At 46.2% G+C, this 20,710-nt stretch overlaps 1 pseudogene; it reads left to right on the top strand.

The window, feature by feature from the left end:
* The first annotated feature begins 2,721 nt into the window (after positions 1-2,721).
* Positions 2,722-4,548, top strand: LOC102915838 (microfibrillar-associated protein 1 pseudogene; annotated as a pseudogene).
* Positions 4,549-20,710: the final 16,162 nt, after the last annotated feature.

Genomic DNA, 20,710 nt, shown 5'->3' with positions numbered 1-20,710 from the left:
AGAACTAGTAAATGAGTGAGGCCAATTGATGCAGGACAGTTAAGAAACTACTAAATGTTTTAAAAATAATTACATGGGGAAGTGATCCATATATTGAGAGGTAGAGAACATACGGCATAAAACAGTCATGGGCTTTACACCTAAGACGTGGGATTGTAATGCTTTTTCCTGTTAGCAGGGTTCTGTCTCCCACTTGTTCAAAGCCCCTGTGTTTTCCTTGTTGCCACAACAATGGAACTGGGCGTGGTGGTGCACGCCTTTAATCCCAGCACTCGGGAGGCAGAGGCAGTCGGATCTCTGTGAGTTCTAGGCCAGCTAAAGGAAGGACGGATTCATTTCAGCTCGCAGTTCAAGGAGAAATGGTTTGTCACGGTGAGGAAGTTGTGACAGTCAGAGCTTGAGGACACAGCTGGTCACAGTCAGGAATCAGGAAGAGATGGATGCTCATGGTCATCTGGCTTTCTCCTTTTTATTTGGTCTGGGACCCCAACCCATGGGGGCGGTTCTACCCACATTTAGGGCTGGTGTTCTTACCTCAATTAATCTAATCTAGATAACCCCTCCCAGATATGCCCAGAGATTTGTTTTCCAGGTGAGATTATAAGACCTATCAAGCTGGCAATCAGTATCAACCATCACAATCTGCATTCTGTCATCCGGACCTGGAAACAGGTCACATGGAAACCACAGCCTTCCACCCCCTGTCCCCATAGGCTATTGACCATCTCCTCATTCTAAATGCATTCAGTCCACTCCCAAAACTCCTCGTAGTCTTTAACAATTCCAACACTGTTTAAAAAGTAGAGAGTCTCTTCTGAGACTCGAGGTAATCTTTAATTGTAAGCTCCTAGAACATAAATAAATAAAATAAAACAAACAAATGACAACCAAAACAACTTTTAAAAAAACCTTAAATAATTTAAATATACAGTGGCACAAGGCAAACATTCCAATATGCAATGGTTCATAGTAAGTAGTCCCATTCCTAAAGAGAGAAATGGAGTCCAGCAAGGAAATACTAGACCAAAGCAAGACAGAACCTCCAGCTCCACATCTGACATCTGGGGCTTGGGAGGAAATCACCTGGGCTCCAAAGGCCTTGCTTATGCCCACTTCTCCAGCTCTCTGGCCTGCATCACAGGCGTGTCTCTTGAGGTAGCTCAGCTCCGTGCCAGCAGCTTTCCTTGGAAGATGCCCTATGGTTCCGGCACCTCCAACATTGTGGGGTCTTCACTGAAACTTAGGCTTCGTCTTTACAGCTTTAAACATAGCTTCACAGGGCCTTCTCTCAGGGACTCGTAATGGTAACTCAATTGTCAACTTGAGATCTATTGACAGAATTACAGGGGAGACAAGATTCTGGGCATGACTGTGAGGGGTTGTCCTAATTAGGTTGAGGTGAGGAAAACTCCCCCACAGTAGGTAACGTCATTCCCTAGACCAAGCTCTTGGACTTTAGAAGGAGAAAGTGAACCAGGTGTAAGTTCTCTCTCTGCCTGCTGACTGTGGGTGCCATGTGACGGCCTCAAGCTACAGCCACCACGATTTCCTTGCCACAGTGGACTGTAGCCTCAAAAGGAGCCAAAGGAAACACTTTGAGCCTTAAGCTACTTTTGTCAGAGTCTTTTTGTCATAGAAACAGGAAACACAACTAAGAGAGACTGTAATTGAGTTGGTTTGAGAGAATGGCCCCATAGGCTCCCATATTTGAATGCTTACTCACCAGTTGGTGGAACTGTTTGAGAAGAATTAGGTGTGTCCTTATTGGGGTAGGTGTGGTCTTGTTGGAGGAGATATGTCACTGGGGGGTCGGCTTTGAAGTTTCAAAAAGCTCGTGCCAAGACCAGCTTCTCTCTTTTTCAGGCTGCAGATGATGATGTAAAGTTCTCAGCTACTGCCCTAGCACCCTGCCTCTCTATCTGTTCCTGCCGTAATGATCATGGACTAATCCTCTAAAAATGTAAGCAAGCCCCCCCCCCCACACACACGCCCCCATTAAATGCTCTCTTTGATAAGAGTTGCCTTGGTTGTGGTGTCTCTTCACAGTAATACAACAGTGACTAAGACAGCAAGCCTGCCAGACTGCCTGGCATCAGCAGCTCTCTGGAACTGTCCTGCAATACTCCATGACACCCTCAGCTTTCAAGCTTGAAACCAATAACACGCGGATGACGAGTTCTGCTAATCACAGGGTGTAGTCCCCCTGGGTCATAGTCACAGCAGCTGACCCCAGGGAAACACGTCGTTCCCAGGCGGTTGCTTTCCAGGAGCAGGGAGCTCCTTCAGCATTCTCTGTCTAGATTCTCTCTTTTAAAGTAGATTTCCATTTTTCTAAGTTGGAGTCTTTGGTGGGTGGGGCCTTACCTAAGCCCCTTTCCTATTGTCCCAGCACGGAGCAGCTTCTTGAGGTATAAGTCCTGGCTGCGACTTTAAACTTGCTTGGGCTCCTTTCCTTAGGAAACTGCCACATTTTATTTTTTTTTCTGCCTGCAGTGGTTTGAAGGAGAAATGTTTTCCATAAACTTGTGTATCTGAACATTTGATCTCTGGTGGGTGCACTGTTTGGGATGCTTGTGGAACCTTCGGGAAGTGGAGCCTTGCTGGAGGAAGTACGTCACTGGAGGTGGGCTTTAAGAGTAATATAAATTAGGCTGGAAGTGGTTTCTGTCAGTCGCACAGCAGCGCCTGACGGAGCGAGTTGGAAAGCGGTATTGTGTTCCTTGGACTTCGTTGCCGGGATTTAATCACATTTTGGGGATCTTCACTTCAGCCATCACCATGTCGGTCCCAAGCGCACTCATGAAGCAGCCGCCCATTCAGTCTACGGCTGGGGCGGTCCCAGTTCGCAATGAGAAAGGTGAGGTTTCGATGGAAAAAGTGAAGGTAAGACGTTATGTGTCTGGAAAGAGACCAGAGTATGCCCCTATGGAGTCCTCAGATGAAGAGGATGGAGAATTTCAATTCATTAAGAAAGCTAAGGAACAAGAAGCAGAACCTGAGGAGCAGGAAGAGGATTCATCCAGTGACCCCCGACTTCGGCGTTTACAGAAACGCATTAGTGAAGATGTGGAAGAGAGATTGACTCGACACCGGAAAATAGTGGAACCTGAAGTGGTAGGAGAAAGTGACTCAGCAGTAGAGGGAGATGCTTGGCGCATGGAACAGGGAGAGAGCAGCGAAGAAGAGGAGGAAGAAATTGATGAGGAGGAAATAGAGCGGCGCCGGGGCATGATGCGTCAGCGAGCTCAGGAGAGGAAAAATGAGGAGCTGGAAGTCATGGAAGTGGAAGATGAAGGTCACTCTGGGGAGGCGTCGGAGTCAGAGCCTGAGTCTGAGGAGTACACAGACAGTGAAGAGGAGATGGAGCCTCGACTTAAGCCTGTCTACATTCGAAAGAAGGACCGGGTGACAGTTCAAGAGCGAGAAGCTGAGGCACTGAAACAGAAGGACATGGAACAGGAAGCAAAGCGCATGGCTGAGGAGCGGCGCAAGTACACACTGAAGATTGTAGAAGAAGAGACCAAGAAAGAGCTGGAGGAGAACAGGCGGTGTCTTGCCGCACTGGACGCACTCAATACTGATGACGAAGATGAGAAGGAGGAGTACGAGGCATGGAAAGTCCGAGAGCTCAGAAGAATCAAGAGGGACAGAGAAGACCGAGAAGCGCTTGAAAAGGAGAAAGCAGAAATTGAACGCATGCGAAACCTGACTGAGGAAGAAAGGCGGGATGAACTTCGGGCAAATGGCAAAGTCATTACCAACAAAGCTGTTAAGGGCAAATACAAGTTTTTACAAAAGTATTATCACCGGGGGGCCTTCTTCATGGATGAGGATGAAGAGGTCTACAAGAGAGATTTTAGTGCACCTACTCTTGAGGACCATTTCAACAAAACCATTCTTCCAAAAGTCATGCAGGTCAAGAATTTTGGACGGTCTGGTCGTACCAAGTACACCCACCTTGTGGATCAAGACACCACTTCCTTTGACTCTGCATGGGGCCAAGAGAGTGCCCAGAACACAAAGTTCTTTAAACAGAAGGCAGCTGGGGTACGTGATGTATTTGAGCGACCATCTGCCAAGAAGAGGAAAAGCACCTAGGCTTCAACTGCTTATTCCAACGTGGGACACAAGGGGAGCTGGTCCTCAGTTTTCATTAACCATCATTTACATAGTTCTTGTATAGAGCCTTCTGGACTAACTGCCATAACTTGTGTTTGCAGGTGCTTTGTAAGAGGTTTGGACTCATACTGAGAAACCTGCAGAAAAGCACTAACCAGGTAGATTAGAGGCTTCCCACTTAAAACTATTTCTGAGAAATCTTAGGTTTCTCTACCATGGCTTCCCATATTGACTTGGGACTGTTCTGAGCTTATTTTTCCAGCACCTTAGCCTGGATCAGATGTATGGGCATGTGAGTGGATGGTGCATTACTTCTTCCTTAGGGTTAGAAGTAGGATATCAGGAAATCTAAGCTCAATTCAACCTGCTTTTTTGCATTTGGGGTGTTGAATCTACTTTTCTAAGTAAACATTCTTTTTGAAAAAAAAAGTAATAATTAAAAGCAAAACAAAAAATAGTTCAGTCTCTGTTTCATGTTAGTGGTTGATGTGACCTCTCGGCTTCCTGCTCCAGCCACCTGCTCCAGCCACCTGCTCCAGCCACCTCCTGCCACCTGTTCGTTCCAGCCACCTGCTGCCACACCCTCTCTACCATTATGAACTGCTCCTCTGAAATGAACTCTTTCTTCCAAGAGTTGCTCTTGGTCATGGTATTTTATTCCAACAACAGAAAAGCAACTAATCCACGCCCTCCTTGTTCTTTTTCACTCTAGACCTAGACAAGGGTGATGAGCAATAACCGTGCCACAGATTGAATGTAGTCCTGTTGAATGTAGTCCTGCCTTGACATCTTTTTCTGCGGAGTATATCAGTCTGTCACTTAAAAACTTACTACATTTTATGTACTTATGTGTGGAGGGCAGGTGGGGGGTGTGGATGTGGGTATCAGGGGACAACTTGAGGAGTTGATGATCTTCCACCATGGGAGTCCCTGAGACTGAACTCAGGTCATCAGGATTGGTGTCAAGCATCCTTACCCACTGAGCCATCCTGCAGATGGCTCATCACTCTTAAATTCAGCCTCACTCAAGTTCTCAGGACACAGGCAGAATACAGCCAAATTTTTGCCAGAACACCATATGAATAGTATCTAGCCTACTTCCTGATAAAGTCTGTGTTCCCTTCTGAAACCTCGTGAATCCAGCCTCCATATATTTCTCCAAGGGTTTTTGTCCTCTAAGCCCCACACCCGAATAACCCACTAAGCTCTACTTATAATATTTAAGGGCATTTCTGACTTAAAGTAGCAAACTCTTCCACGTTCCTCCTGCACACTGGTTCCAAAGGGATAAGAACCAAACCAAAGGTAAGGTTTATGACGGCAATAGACAGACTTCTCAGAATCAATTTGGCAGTGACACTCCATCCTAGACTGTCATTTCAGGGTGTTTGTAAAATGAACAGCTTGAGAGGATAGCGTTAACGCTTCTCTCTGGTGCGGAGGACAGACTTCTTCACTGTTAGACGCAGAAGATCTATCTGTCTCACGGGGGCAAAAGGTGACTTCCCATCGTAGATTAGCATCCTCTGAACTCAGGGTTTCTCTGCTGTGATGCAGCCTACTGCCTAGACAGCTGTCACCTGCTCCACCGTATGTCACCTGGTTGGACTCCAAAGCCCACAGGGTCTGTAGAAATGTCAGCACTGCCATGTTCCCACGAAGTCCTTTGTTTCTAACCCGAGTCTTGTGTCGTGTGTTAGCATTCATGACACTGTGGTAGGCTAGCCTAGCTTGCAAGTAAGAGAAATTTCCTAAGTTTTCAAGTACGAGAAATTTCATAATTTTTTATCTTAACCTAGCAAGGGGTCTGGGGATCTAGCTTATTGTAGAGTGCTTGCCTAGTATGTACTAGGCTCTGGGTTCAGTCTTCAATACCGCACGTAAAAACATTAAAAATGAAACATAATACACATCTTTCCCATGTCCTTTATTTTGTTTTGTTTTGTGTTTCTGTTCTTTGAGACAGGCTCTCATCTACTCCAGGCTGGCCTTAAATCCTCTGTAGTGGGCAAGTGTTCTGTCTATGACCTTGAACACGGCCCCTGGAAAGGTAGCAGGTAACTGTTCCACCTGCCTGTAGTACCTGTCCCTGGGGCGTGGCTCAGGGCTACTTTTAAGACGAGGTAGGCCGCTCTCTCCTCTCACTCGTGGACTGGATGGTGCGGACCCTCTCAGCAGCAGAACAGTGTTGGACTGTACCTCAGCTTTCCAGGACCCTGAGATAAATCTCCCATGCCGTAGTGAGTTTTCCCCCTAATAAATTCCTTCACCCTTTAAGCAGACTCCGTGGATTTCTCACATTAATTCTCTCTATCGCTGAGACTGGCCTTGAATCCCTGACCCCTGACCTTCCTGCCTGTGCCTCCCAAGAGCTGGAACTATGGGAGTGTATCACCATTCCTGCCCCTCTCATATATTTTACTTCCCTATTTATTTATTTTTCCATATACTTTAAAAGACAACTTTTTTTTTTTTGTTTTTTTTGAGACAGGGTTTCTCTGTGTAGCTTTGGAGCCTGTCCAGCTCTGTAGACCAGGCTGACCTTGAACTCACAGAAATCTGCCTGCCTCTGCCTCCTGAGTGCAGGGGATTAAAGGTGTGTGCTGAGTACTTGGGAGGCAGAGGCAGGCAAATCTCTGAGTTCAAGGCTAGCTTGAACTAGTCTACATAGTAAGTTCCATGACTGCCAAGGCTACAGAGAGAAACCCTGTCTCAAAGTAACAAAAACAAACAAAAAAAGAAACACACACACACACACACACACACACACACAAAAAAAAAAAAAAAAAAACACACACACACAAAAAAAACCAACCTTTCAGCAGCTGTGATTAACCACACAAAATAGCACAACTTTGGGCCCATTGTGGATGGGAAGGGGCTGATGAGGCCCTATCTCTCTCTGAAGACATATAAACAATTAATTGTTCCTGGAGGAAAGGACATTTTCTTCAGGGTGTAGCCACTCATAATTGCCCAAGCTCCTGTGAGTAAACCCAGTTCAGCTCATTGGTTGACCAAGCGAAGTGTGGATTGAATCATTGGCCTTGGTCTGTCCCTGGTGCTCTGTCTGGGGTGAATAGTCGTTTGTTCATCTGCCCAGGGAAAGTTCACACCAAGGTTCAAAACAAACGTGACTGCAGCAGTCAGACTTTTCTGTACTTGCAAATACCAAAAAGTAATTCAAAGTCATAACAGCTCTGGCGTGTTTCTGGATACGTTTCCCACATTGCATCACGGGAGTGTGTTGCAGCCTCGGTTCTGAACACACACCGTGCTTGCATTTGTGTGCCATCACGGCATGCAGCGAGTGACAAGGGACCCTGCTTGGCTCTGAGTTGAGACTGTCACAGGCCCTGAACTGTCTGCCCTGTTTGTACTGCACACACAGTTTCCTGCTCTTACAGACGCATGATGGTCTGATCACAGAAAACAAAGTCTTGTAAAGTTTCCATACCGTCCTTCCGCACAGCAGATTTGCACATTGTTGGATTGTATTGTGTTGGAATATTTGGGGGGTTATTATAATTCATTTTTATTTTATGTTTATTCATGTCTTGCCTGCATGTATGACTGTGTGAGAGTATCAGAAGCCCTGGAGCTGGAGTTACAGACAGTGTGAGCTGCCATGCGGGTGCTGGGAATTGAACCTGGGGCCTCTGGAAGAGCAGTCAGTGCTCTTAATGGCTGAGCCAGCTCTACAGCCCATGTTTGTTTGTTTGTTAATTGATGTTTGAGTAGACTTGAGATTCATCTTTAAAAAAATCATTGAATAAATTTTGGTTTACTATTAGGACAGAATTTCCAATGATTTATGAAATTACCTAGCTTTCCTTCTTAAGAAAACAATTAAGACAAACAATTGTTTTATTGTGTGTGGATGAGGTGTGAGTGTCGCGGGGAAGTCATGTGGAGGTCAGAGGACAGCTTTTGAGGGTCTGCTCTCTCCAGGACTGAACTGTCATTCCTACCAACTGGGGAACATGGCCAGGCCACTTTCCTCTCTCACCTGCCTTTCCTTCTGTTCTGGTTTTTAGACCCCTGATTTCAAGGACTAAAATCTTCCCGGAATAATGTGATGTTTGGTAAATACCAAGCAGCTGTGTTCCATTTCGGGTTTTGGTTAAACAAAACTTCGTGCCACACAGAATTGCAAACACCGGGACGGCTGCTGTACAGTGTGTGAGAAGCGCAGGCAGCTGTGGGTGCCGCTGGGCGGGTCTCAAATCCCACCCCTGCCCGCCCTCCCTCACCCCCCCCACCCCCCACCCCGTGCTTCTCCCCTCACCATCTGCTTGGATCCCACATCTTTAGCGGGGAAGTGGGGGACCAGGGTGGAGAGACTAAAGACACAAAGGAAGGGTTGGGATCTGGCAAATCAAACAAACAAAAAAGCCACTGTGACCCCAAGTTCCACAGGGGGCTTCTCCAGCATCCTGTGCCGGTCACGCATCCTGAGCTTTTTAGAATGTAGGGTCTGAATATGCGTCTCTGGGGAGTCTGAATTTTTGTTTTTTCGGAACAGGGTTTCTCTGTGTAGCTTTGTGCCTTTCCTGGATCTCGCTCTGTAGACCAGGCTGGCCTCGAACTCACAGAGATCCACATGCCTCTGCCTCCCGAGTGCTGGGATTAAAGGCGTGCGCCACCACCACCCGGCGAGTCTGAATTTTTTAGATTTTATTTTTATTTAGCCATCTATTTATTTTGAGACAGACTCTCAGGCAGCCCATGCTGGCCAAGGATGACCTTGAACTCTTGATCCTTTTGTCTCTGTGATTGCAGGCCTGTGGCAAAAAAATGATTGGTTTATGGGTCGTTGGGAATTCGTACATGATAGATTAGCTCTACCAACAGAGCTACAGCCAGGTGAGCCTGCAGAATTTACTAAGTGCTCTGGAGTGGTTGGTCCAAGGGCCTCAGCTTGGTGCTGGGGAGGGACAGCTGTGGTTAGGTTGCCCCCTAGTGAAAACCGCATAGAAATCCAGGGTATTATTACACAACAGACACCCGGCTGAGACCTCCTCAAACTTTAAAATTATTAATACCAAATTAATGAGAATTTACAGAGGGACTGGAGATGTGGCTCAGTGGTCAAGAGCACTGTCTGCTTTTCCAGAGCACCCAGACTTGGTTTCTCGGCACCAACCAAGTGACTCATAATAGTTTGTAACTCCAGTCTCAGGGGATCTGACACCCTCTTCTGAGCTCAAAGGACACCAGGCACATACATATATGTAGGCAAAACACCCATACCCATAAATAGTAATCTCTTCATTATTTGTATCCCTTCAAACTCTTTTATTATGTAAGTTTTTTTTTTTTTTTTTTTTTTTTTTTTGTTTTTGTTTTTTCGAGACAGGGTTTCTCTGCGTAGCTTTGCGCCTTTCCTGGAGCTCACTTGGTAGCCCAGGCTGGCCTCGAACTCACAGCGATCCGCCTGGCTCTGCCTCCCGAGTGCTGGGATTAAAGGCGTGCGCCACCACCGCCCGGCTTATGTAAGTTTTTATTTGATTTCTTTTCAGTGCTGGGTTGGAACCAGAGGCCTTACTGTGGTAAGTAGTGTGCTCTCCACTGTGCTGCATCCTCGGCCCTTCCACATCTGAAGTCTGTCAGACTCCAAGACAAGCATTACCAACGTCATCTTTCTCCCCTCATACCCCCCTCTCTGGGCTTTGTCCACATAACCACAGCTTATTTCTGTAACAGCGCTGGTGACTGAGCTGGGCCTTCCCCATGCTCAAGTGTTCTGTCTCTGAGCTGTGTCCCCCAGCCTTCTTCTTACCTTTTGTTTTGAGGTAGAGTCTCACTAAATCTCCCAGGACAGCCTTGAACTCAACTCTCCAGCCCAGGCAAGCCTGATGGTTACCCCACCTCAGCCTCTGGAATAGTTGGGATTCCTGACCTCGGCTACCTGACCTGGCTGTTTTTCTTTTTCTTTTGGATATTGCCTAATCAAAGCCTAGGTGTGCTTTCCTGGCTGCTCTGGGCCTTCTCTCGTCCTCTGAAGGTCTCCTCATTCTCCTTCCATCATGCTTTATAGCCTCCATTTCCAAAGGCTAGACTTTCTCTCTTCCCCCTCTCCCTTGCCCTGTGACAGACGCTGAGATTGATAGCTTGTTATTTCCCCCTGTGGTGGTTTGAAAGAAAATGGCCTCCAAAGGGAGTGGCACTATTAGGAGGTGTGGTCTTGTTGGAGGAAATGTCACTGTGGAGGTGGGCTTTGGGGTCTCATATATGCTCAAGCCATGCCCGGTGAGACAGTTCACTTCCTGTTGCCCACAAAATGTAGGACTTTCAGCTACTTCTCCAGCACCATGTCTGCCTGCATGCCACCATGTCCTACTATGATCATAATGGACTAAACCTCTGAAAAGGTAAGCCTCCCTAATTAAATATTTTCCTTTATAAGAGTTGCTGGGGGGGGGGCTGGAGAGATGACTTAGAGGTTAAGAGCACTGACTGCTCTTCCAGAGGTCCTGAGTTCAATTCCCAGCAACCACACGGTGGCTCACAACCATCTGTAATGAGATCTGGTGCCCTCTTCTGGCCTGCAGGAATACATGCAGGCCTAACACTGTATATGTAATAAATAAATATTTAAAAAAAAAAAAAAAGTTGCTGTGGTCATGGTGTCTCTTCACAATAATAGAAACCCTAACTAAGACAGAAGCTGTTACCAGGGCTTGGGGGACTGCAGTGATAGGCCTGACTATGCTTTTGTTTGAAGGAATATGGACCTTAGAACTGTGGATTAGAAAAGCAGTTGAATGCTGTAAGTGTTGACTAATAGGCTATCCTAATAGGCGCATGGAAGACTGGTGCTGAGTGTGATTTGAACTGTGCGGGGCTGGCTCAAGAGGTTTCAGAGAAGAATTATAGTATGTTGCCTAGAGATGGTTCTTGTGATATTTTGGTGAAGAATGTGGCTGCTTTTTGCCCTTGTTTTAAGAGTCTGCCTGAGGCTAAAGTGAAGAGATTTGGATTAATTCCCTTGGCAGAGGAAATCTCAAAACAGTCTAGTATAGACTCTGTTGTGTGGTTATTAGTGCTAATTCTAATGAAGATATGCAATGAAAGGGAGCAAGCTGAGCAGGAAAAAATATTTGAGGAGAAAAGAAGCACCTGGAGGTGGAATGGAGCTAAATCCTGTGTTCAAGGAGATAAACTGATTAAGAAATGGAATAAAGGAGCCAGCTCCCAGCACTTGGAACACAGAGCCAGGTGGATCTCTGTGAGTTGAGGCTAGCCTGGTCTACAGAGTGAGATCCAGGACAGGCACCAAAACTACACAAAGAAACCCTGTCTCAAAAAAACAAAAAGCAAAAAAAGAAAGAAAGAAAGTGTTGGACCCCAAAGTTTAGGGTCTCAAGTGGGTGCCCCAAGAACCCAGACTCCAGTCCAGTTGATGCAACGGCATGAGGATTTTATTATTAAAGCTTCTATATAGAAGGGCAAACTCTGCTCCTAAGAACAAGAGCCGCATCTTACTACAGCCACATGGGGGTTTTTAAAGGAAAAACCCACAAAAGCCATAAGATTACAATTCCCATACAATTTCGTTTCACAAGATCATGGTCTGGTTACAGAGTGATCACAGACAGGGTACAGTTATGTCAACAGATACATTCTTCCTGAAACCTCAAGGGGGTATCAGGGCAGGAGTGGAGTTTACACAAAGGTCACAGTGGTCCTTCCTGGAACACCTGCAACTCTCCCAGTCACAGTTGAGCACATCTCTTAACAGAAATCTTTTTACACTGTTATATGGTTGCAGGGGAGATTGAACAATGGCCAAATCAGGTTGCCCTTGGAACTAGATTTTTAGTTTCTCATTTCCTGGTGCTTGAAGTTTCTCCTTTCCTGAGGCTTGGGGGTGTAAGCCTGAAGGGCTAGGGTCTTTCAGAAAGAAAGAAATGGAATAAAGGGAATGATGACCTCAGATCCAACTCTGCTAAATTTCCAACTTGTGAACAAGAGTTAAAGGCAGGCTTAGAGCTGGGTGTGGTGGTGCACACCTTCAGTCCCAGTACTGGATAGGCAGAGGCTAGTGGATATCCGAGTTTGAGGCCAGCCTGGTGTACAGAGCAAGTTCCAGGACAGCCAAGCTAAGGTAGTGAAGGAAACTATTGAAAACAGAAGTTGGTGAAGATGTAATTGAACAAGGGGACCATGGTCCAGCCCCCAGAAAGCAGCAGAACTTGGCAGCTTTGACATGTAGTTTGGGCATTAAAGTTAAGGATAGAAGAAAGGAGCTATGGAATTTGTCTCCACACCTAAGGAAAGCCACTGAGACAAGGCATGTGTCAGGGTGTTCCTGAATGGAGGGCCAGAGAGGCCATGAAGCTATGAAGTTGAAGCCTGGATTGCCTTGGAAACCCAAGATGTTAGAGATGCCAGACCCAGAGCCGTGGGGTACCTGCTGAGGAGAGCTGCTACTAGAGAGTGGAACCAATCCAAAAGAAAGAAGTATGTTGCAGTCAACAAAGCTGAAAAGAGTTGGAAATCTGAAGAGTGCTTTAACATCAGACAAGGAGATGCAGAATTTGGAATCTGCCCAGCTGGTTTTCAGTCTTGCTTTGGTCCAGTATTTCCTCACTGCACTCCTTCCCTACGTTTTGAAATAGTATTGTATATCCTGTGCCATTATAGATTGGAAGTATGTGATTTCCTTTTTGATTTTGATTTTATAAGGAATTAACAGTTAAGAGATTCTATGAATCTCAGAAGAGACTTTGAACTTTTAAATAAATTTGAGACTGTTATAGATTATGGGGACTTTTGAAGTTGGACTGGATGCATTTTTGCATTATGACATGGCTACAAGCCTTTGGAAGCCAGGGAGTGGAATGTGGTGGTTTGAAAGAAAATGGCCCCCAAAGAGAGTGGCACTATTAGGAGGTGTGGCCTTGTTAAAGGAAGTGTGTCTCTGTGGAGGTGAGCTTTGAGGTCTCATATATGTTCAAGCCATGCCCAGTGAGACAGTTCACTTCCTGTTGCCTGCAAGATGTAGGACTCTCAGCTCCTTCTCCAGCACCACGTCTGCCTGCATGCTGCCATGCTCCCCACCATGATGATAATGGACTGAACCTCTGAAACTGTAAGCCATCCACCCCAATTAAATGTTTTCCTTATAAGAGTTGCCACAGTCATGGTGTCTCTTCAGCCATAGAAATGTTGGGAAGCTCCACCCAGTATCGCTCCTCCCATTCTAGACCCTGCCCCAAGAAAGCCCCACCCCCGGGGGCATTTAAAGCTCCCTCTTCGTGGTTTCCCTTCATGGTTTCTCTTCTTCCCCTGGGACCACCCAGGAATGCTTTGCTTAGATTAAACCTGGGCTTATTAATTTGGCCTGATCTGATTTAGTGCATTGGTGAAGAGACTTAATATCCGGTACAGAAACCCTAACTAATACACCCCAAACTCTAAGATTGACCTCAGACTTATTGCCAAGATCATTTCTGAAATCTTTATTAATGAATCCACAAAAGGGGAACCCTACTTTCTCTAGTAACAATAGTGCCCTTAGTCACTGTTCTGTCACTGTGAAGAGACACCATGAACAAGGAAACTCTTATAAAAGAAAGCATGTAATTGGTTTGCTTACTGCTTCAGAAGATTAGTCCATGATCATCACAGCAGAGAGCTGGAGCAGTAGCTGGGAGCTACATCCTTGTCTTCAGGCAGAGAGAGAAAAAGAGAGACACTTGGCCCATGAGCTTTTGAAACCTCAAAGCCCACCCCCAGTGACACACCTCCTCCAACAAGGCCACACCTTCTAATCCTTTTCAAACAGTGCCACTCCCTGGTGACTGGACATCAAATATAGGAGCCTTTGGGGACCATTCTTATTCAAACCACCACATATGGAAAATATTCAATAGATGACATTATATAGAATTATCTATGAGCAAAGAAATGGAGAAGGGCTATAGAGGATGGACCAATTGTGTATCCTTGGGGACAACTCACACTTACGGTGAGTGGGACAGATGATCTGGAAATCAGGGATTGTAATAGGGGATCAAGGACTGGAGATAGAAGTCTCAAGATTAACATATGAAAGAGTCCCATTGTCTGAGAAAGACACAAGGTCCTCCCACCTGGATTTCACACAAAAGAGCATGCTCAAGAAACCTTTGGTATATGAAAGTGGGCATTGTCTGGTCCAAAAGAAACTCAGGACAGGCAGCTGTCTGTGATGCCTATTATCATACCAAAGCCCGCGTTGGCCTGCAGGCTCCCTCAGTATCGCAAGTCTCTGTGGCTCCTCTCAGCCCTTTCCACCCCGTCCCTACCCTAGACTTCCCCAGCTCATGGACTTGCTTCCCCTTCCCGTCCCTCATTCTCTGTAACCCTGTGGTTTCAGGCTCTCTTGGTCCGGTCTCTTTTTCTATCTCACCACTCCCGCCCTTCTTGTGGCCATATTCAGTCCACTACTCTCTCTGTCTGCTCTGGACTCTTCCAGAAGCCTCTGGCTGTATTCTCCCTCACATCTACAATAAAAACCTTCCCCTTAACCATGCCCTGGAGTGGTCATGTTGACAGTTTATATAGGCGTGTACTATGTAAATATACTACAGCTTTCCCTTCCTAATAAACTCTTTGTTTCTGATCTTGGTCATTGGTCTAATTCTTTGCCCTGGGACACAAGCACCTAGAATCTTCAGTGAGGGCCCTGGAACTCAGATCCATGCTGATGTCACTTGGTCAGCCAGGTGACGTGAGCTGCTAACAGTGTGGTCCTTTGTGTGGTCTTTGTGAGTGAGGAGTGCGGTAAAGAAACCACTGGCAAGGCCGATCCTTGGTTAGGGGGAAGGTTTTTATTGTAGATAAGAGTGAGAGAGTGGTCAGAGGCATCTGGGGGAGTCTGCCTCGGCTACCTCTCGGGGACAGAGAGACAAGACAGAGAGAGGAGCAGACTGCCAATTGCCGGGGCTATGGGAACCCAGAAGATAGCAAAAATGGTGGAGGAAGCTGGGGGGTGGCACACATCTTTAATCTCAGCACTCAGGAGGCAGAGGCAGGTGGCTCTCTGGGAGTTCCAGGCCAGCCTGGTCTACAGAGTGAGATCCAGGAACAGGCACCAAAACTACACAGAGAAACCCTGTCTCAAAACAAACAAACAAACAAAAGAAAAAAAAAAGAAAGAAAGAAAGAGAGAGGAGAGAGAGAGAGAGAAAGGAAAGAGAGAGAGAGAGAGAGAGAGAGGGAGGGAGGGAGGGAGGGAGGGAGGGAGGGAGGGAGGGAGGAAGGAAGGAAGGAAGGAAGGAAGGAAGGAAGGAAGGAAGGAAGGAAGGAAGGAAGGAAGGAAGGAAGGAAGAAAACAGACAAATGGTAGAGTCCTGCCAATTCTAAGGGCTTACGCTGTCGTGGGAGGAGGCCCGCTAGCTGGAACAGCCTGGGAACTGGGTGGGGCTCTGATCTTGTTAATAGAGAACTAGAAGCCCTCTCCAGGTTGGGGGCTGCAGGAACCTGCAGGAACTGATAAGAGGAATGGCTTTCCCTGGCAAACAGAAATCCAGTTTACAAGGTTTCTGAGGAATGCGGAGTGGATACAGGCCAGAGTCCACCTGAACTGAGCCCAGGCTGCCATCTTGGGGTGGGGGAGGAGTTTGGGGTGGTGCGGGAGTTGAGACCTAACAGTCTTATTGCTACCTCTATAGTCCAAGAGTTTTACTTTACCATGCACGTTCAGGAAAAGTTTATTTTAATCTGTGAATTATTTTGTGCAAGAAAGAGAAGACGGGAATACATTTGCCACGTGTCCCAAGATTAATCCCTGTCTTTAATCCTCCCTGGGCAGAGCCACTGTGCCACTCAGTAGTTATCCCAGAGTGTGTAGTGAATGACGTCTTACTCCAATTCATGAGCCGTAGGAGGAGGGTGTGGGGCAAATAGTTCAAACGGTGTCAGGTAGTGGGGAGGCCAGGCGGACAGCAGCAGAAAATTGTAATGGGAAGTTCTTACCTCTAACTAGAGCACCCTTGCCGCTCAGCATTCTCTCAACATCTGCTCCAGGCACCTCATTAGCAGGCCTTTGCAGTGCTGTGAATGGAATACTGATTTCCAAAGACCAGGCAATCAACAGTTGCTTGATTCGGAAACCAAATGGTTCCTGTCAATTTGCATGACAGTGTTAAGAGTGTGACTGCGAAGAATGCTGTTCTGGATGAAATGAGAGAAAGTGGAATCCTGAAGGAACCTCTAGAAATCTGGGGGTATGGATGGCAAGGGCCGTCTCCCCTCCTTGTCCCATCATGCACTGCTTTGTCTGGCAGTCTGCCACACAGCCATCCCTTTCCTCTCTAACCTCTCTATCCGCTCTGCCCCAGCTGTCACACGGGACTGTCACCGCTGCCTGCTGCTCGCCCGCCCGGTCTCTGGCCTCGGGCACTCCAGTGCTCTCTCTACACGGCTTCGGCTTCCATCCGCAAGAGTGCTGTGGTGTGTTTTACTTCCCAGATCAAAGTTTTGGATGATTCCCAGCTAACCACAGGATCTAACCCAAACAGTTTTCCTTTACCGTTATTTACTTCCTTATTTACTTGTTTACTGTGTGCGTGCGCGCGCGTGCGCACACACATGCTTAGAGTTTATGGGACAAGTTGTAGGAGTTGGTTCTCCCCTTCTACCATGTGCAAACGTAAGTCATCAGTTTGGGCAGCAAAAACCTTTCCCTGCTGAACCTCCTTGCAGATCCCTCTGACTCCTGAGCTTGGCATACGAAGACCTCAGAACACACATTTTCTTCCCGTTGTCTCGGACAAGCTACATCCTCCAGAGTGTGCCACGTTGTGGTTCCCTTATTTACACAACTTCTCATCTCAATTATTTTCCTCTGTAAAGAACCCCACCACACTGCCAGGCATACCCAGGGCCGCCTCTGCTCCTACAGTACTTGTACAAAACTTCACACTGCAAACCATCTCGTGTCGTTGTGTTTAGGACCGTTCTCCCTGTTGAAGAGGCAGTCTTTTAAAGATACGGGCTATTTTGTGTATCCTGAGTTTGAATTCTTAGAGCCTGGCATGTAGAGGAGGCATTAGTTAGTTCTTGGGTGAATTAAAAACTGTAAGTTAAGAATATCAAAAATGACTTAAATAAATAAATAACACATGTAAAAAGTAGGACCCTATTTTCCATTTCATATTCACCACTTTCTAGACCCTACACAAATACTTTATGTTGATGTTCCCCAGATTTCAATGCACATTATTTTCTGCAACTTGACACATTTTACTGTATAAAAATATTTTAGGGGTTGGAGAGCTAGCTCAGCAGTTAAGAGCACTGGCTGCTCTTTCAGAGGATCAGGGTACACAGCGGCTCCCAACCATTTGTAACTCTAGTTCTAGAGGATCTGATGCCCTCTTCTGGCTTCTGCGGGTACTGCACATATGTGGGACACAGACAATACATGCAGGTAGAGCAGCCCTACACATAAAATAAAAAAAAAAAAAAAAGTAAAACCCAGTATTTTAAAGTAAAAAATGTATCTCATTGCTATGTATGGGATACTAATGGCACCTGGTGAAAACAGAAATAAAATAAATTATGCAATATAAGTGGCAGAGTATTTCACCAGTTTATTGGACTGTTCTCCAACAGGAAGGAAGGAGTCAGGAAATGAAGCTTTCAGCTTAATCTCTCAAAGGCAAAAAAGGTTGCAAGAATGTGCTTTGGGGGGAGGGGCTGCTTTTTGTAAACTTGTACCAATAGTTCTGATTCATGTACATTCACAGTTTAAGTGGTAATTATGTATCATTTACCCCACATTTATAACCAAAATGACTGTAGAGACTTTTGTTCAATAAATTTCAGTTAAAAGAGATGTCAGAATTGATTGCTAGAGTTTGTGCTTCTGTCAAATTATTTAATGGCAGCAAAGTGATGCAGAAATATTCCTGACTTATGTGAGTCTGCCAACAGGGTTGCAAAACACAGCCCTTCCCCCCCCCCCCACAGTGTCTCTCTCTCTCTCTCTCTATGTAGCTCTGAGTAGACTTGAACTCACTATGTAAATGAGACTGGCCTCAAACTCATGGAGATCACCCTACCTTTGTGTCTCTTGAGTGCTGAGATTTAAGGAGTGCAGTACCAGATATACGTACATGACTTATTTTTAAAATTAAGTTCTTTGAGTTAGTTTTTTGCTTGTGTTTTGTTTTAGTTTTTCCAGACAGGGTTTCTCTCTGTTTTCTGGACAAGGTTTCCCTGGCTGTCTTGGAACTCATTCTGTAGACCCGACTGGCCTCAAACTCACAGAGATTCCCCCTGCCTCTGACTCCCTGATTATTAGGATTAAAGCACCAGGTTTTTTGTTTTGTTTTGTTTTGGTTTTTTTTTCTCTCTCTCTTTTTAAACTTTAAATTTTCCCAGTAAGGTTTTTGGCTGAGACTTCAGAATCAGTTTGTTCATGTAACAAAAGGAATCAGGCATACTGCAGATAAGTGGGTGTCCCTTGTCTGTGTAATGAATGGTGTTCACTTTGCCTCAGCTGGGGAATGCAGCTTTGTGGGATTGGAGTGAAGCTTGTTAGTGAGCACTTGTACGTGCAGGGATGGTAGTTTACAAAGTCCTGCAGCGGTGAGAGAATGAAGGCCTTTCTCCTGATTTAGATGAACACCTGGGAAACCAACTGGCCTCAGTGCCCAGAGAGGAGAACTAACATTTATGGTCAACAGATTTGGTCATTAACACCATTTTACTAAATACCCAACACCCTTCTGAGTCTTCAGGCATTTGAGGGTTTCCCTGTTCAGAACCATTATACAGAGTGCACCCCAGGATGGAACTTGGGCAGAACAAACCCTTGTGGCTCTTGCCCTGGATGTGCTCAGCATGTGACCACTGACCTATCCTACCAGCTCACACGTGTTCTCGGTGCCCTGTGCTGCTCTCTCATGCCGGTAAAGAATTGCAGGGCAGGTTCGGTTATGGAAGGTTTAAAATGCATGACCACTCTTTCTTGTTTTGTTTTGTTGAGACAGGTTTTTCTCTGTGTAACCACCCTGGCTGTCCTGGAACTCACTCTGTAGACCAGGCTGGCCTCGAACTCATAGAGATCCTTCTGCTTCTGCCTCCTGAGTGCTGGGATTAAAAGTGTGTGCGGCCGCCACCCCCCGGCTGCATGACTGATCTTAAGGGAGGAATGGGGGAAGGAGGTAGGTATGGTACAGCCCCAATCATTGTGTTAGGATGGAGACATACCTTGCTGTTGGGAAGACTCCATATTCCCAGTGGATGAAGACAGTTAGGGAGAACAGGATTAAGAAAGATTACGAGGGGCACTGGTTATGTTAGTGCCTGGCTGAGACACTGAGCGGGGAGAGAGGTCTGTTTTGGTCACAGCTTCAGTCTGTCATGGCGAGGGAGGCGTGGTGGATGTTTTTCCACTGTTGCAAGGATGTGGGGCAACACCCACTCACCTGGTACAGCCCAGGAGACAGAAAACAGGAGCTAGAGGCAGATCTACTTCCACTAGCCAGGTCCCACCTCAGAGAGGTGAAAACATTATGAATATTTTAGCACAACTTAAAAATTCAAATAAAACCAAAAAGAAGAACATGCAAAGAAAGGTCTTTCTGAAACCCTGGTCCTGTGTGAGCATCTAGGCCAACTTATCACTTTGCCCATCTCCTGGCCACGGGCATGATGGTGATGTCCCTCTAGGCCAGAGCCTTATTATCTGTACGCAATTTAGCAGATAACAATTTCAAAGACATTTTAGTTTATATTGAATGAGATCCTCATCTCTGCTGTCAATGAGTTCAAAACTCTTTCCCAAGGGGGGGGGGGGGGAAGAGAGAAGGAAAAAAAAATGCTCCCAGCTGGAGCCTGAATTTGCAGTTTTGTCGCAAGAGATGGGAAAACACCTGGTCCCTGAAGACTTCCTCTTGAATTTTATACGGCTTTCAAAAATAGACAAAATCTTAGCTGACTACAAGGTTGGGGTACATGTGCTTGTCTTTCCCCCAGTTTACCCAGGCGCAAGCAATCATGTGAGATCCACTCTTGTTTTTATCAGCAGAGAGAGGGACACACAGAATTATGTTCCATCTCAGCTAGACTGCCATCATTTTGACAGCTCAGGTGGTGACCGGAGTGACTTCAGAGGAGGAGCGTGTTAGACGCACACATTCTGGACTGTCACTCACCTGGAATGCCCGCACTAGGTAAATGGAGGCAGGAGGATCAGGAGGTTCAAGGATAGCCTCTACTGCATAGTCAGTTTGAGGCTAGCCTAGACTACATGAAACTCTGTTTCCAAAAGCAAGACAAAATCAACAACTACAATCTTTACTTCACCCACAGCCTAGACCACTGACCAGAACATATTTTCATATACACCTAATGTTATGGCTTAAGGCTCACGGGCTGATGGTTTGGTCCCCAGCTGGTTATGCTGAAAGGTCACTGGATCCTGAGAGTGGGAATTGTTAAGTCTCAAACCTTGGGACAAATGGTTGAGGTACCTATTTATCAGAGAATCTGGCTGCCAGGTTCTCCCAACATCCCCTCAGCCCTTCACTGTTACAGGGGGTAGCTGCCATGCCCTGCCCCCACCCCACACTCTCCAGCCCAGGGGATG

The sequence above is a fragment of the Peromyscus maniculatus genome, chromosome 5 (assembly GCF_049852395.1).
Source record: "Peromyscus maniculatus bairdii isolate BWxNUB_F1_BW_parent chromosome 5, HU_Pman_BW_mat_3.1, whole genome shotgun sequence".
Classification (NCBI taxonomy): Eukaryota; Metazoa; Chordata; class Mammalia; order Rodentia; family Cricetidae; genus Peromyscus; species Peromyscus maniculatus.
Note: the sequence above shows the minus strand (reverse complement) of the source record. Positions and strands in the feature narration are given on the sequence as shown.